This window comes from Arachis hypogaea, chromosome 19 (genome assembly GCF_003086295.3).
Source record: "Arachis hypogaea cultivar Tifrunner chromosome 19, arahy.Tifrunner.gnm2.J5K5, whole genome shotgun sequence".
NCBI classification, from domain to species: domain Eukaryota; kingdom Viridiplantae; phylum Streptophyta; class Magnoliopsida; order Fabales; family Fabaceae; genus Arachis; species Arachis hypogaea.
Genome location: NC_092054.1, coordinates 109,797,416 through 109,798,262, shown reverse-complemented (window position 1 = coordinate 109,798,262; position 847 = coordinate 109,797,416). Strand labels below are relative to the sequence as shown.

The window sequence follows — 847 nt, the reverse complement described above, 5'->3', positions numbered from 1 at the left end:
TGCTGAAGTGGTGATTGCTGCTACTTGATTTCTCTCCATCTTCTTAGTGAGGTCAGCTAATTGCTTGGTAATCATCTTGTTTTGAGCTAGCAGTGCATCCACATTGTTCAGCTCCATCACTCCTCTAGTATTGCCTCTTTCAGAAGCATAGAAGTAGTCATTCTCTGCTACAGTCTCAATGACATCTATGGCTTCTTCAATGGTCTTCTTCTTGTTCAGAGATCCCCCGGATGAGTGGTCTACTGCCTTCTTTGATTCATACGAAAGGCCTTCATAGAAAATGTGCAACTGCACCCATTCATTGAACATATCTGGCGGGCATCTTCTTGTCAAGTCTTTAAACCTCTCACATGCTTCATATAGAGTCTCACCATCCTGCTGCCTGAATATTTGTACCTCAGCTCTCAACCTGTTGATCCGTTGAGGAGGATAGAATCTTGCCAAGAACTTGTTCGCCACATCTTCCCAGGTTGCTAAACTCTCCTTTGGAAAGGATTCCAGCCATTTAGATGCTTTGTCCTTGAGTGAGAAGGGAAACAGAAGTAGTCTATAGGTGTCAAGATGAACACCATTAGACTTCACAGTATCGCATATCCTCAGAAAGGTGGTTAGATGTTGATTGGGGTCTTCTTGGACACTTCCTCCGAATGAACAATTGTTCTGAACAAAGGTGATGAGCTGTGGCTTTAGTTCAAAGTTGTTGGCATGTATGGTTGGCCTTTGGATGCTACTTCCACAGTTTCCTGGGTTTGGATTGATGTAAGAACCCATAACTCTTCTCTCTTGTCCAGCCTGATGCGCTGGACCTTCTCTGCTATGGTTGTGAGCCTCTTCTTCATGATGGTTC

The 847-nt window shown here is 44.0% G+C and overlaps 1 non-coding gene across 1 annotated transcript; it reads left to right on the top strand.

The window, feature by feature from the left end:
- Nucleotides 1–304: 304 nt before the first annotated feature.
- On the top strand, nt 305–411 carry LOC112780891 (small nucleolar RNA R71). Its single transcript, XR_003191698.1, has one exon. It is a non-coding gene; the product is annotated as a small nucleolar RNA R71 (small nucleolar RNA).
- The last annotated feature ends 436 nt before the right edge of the window (nt 412–847 follow it).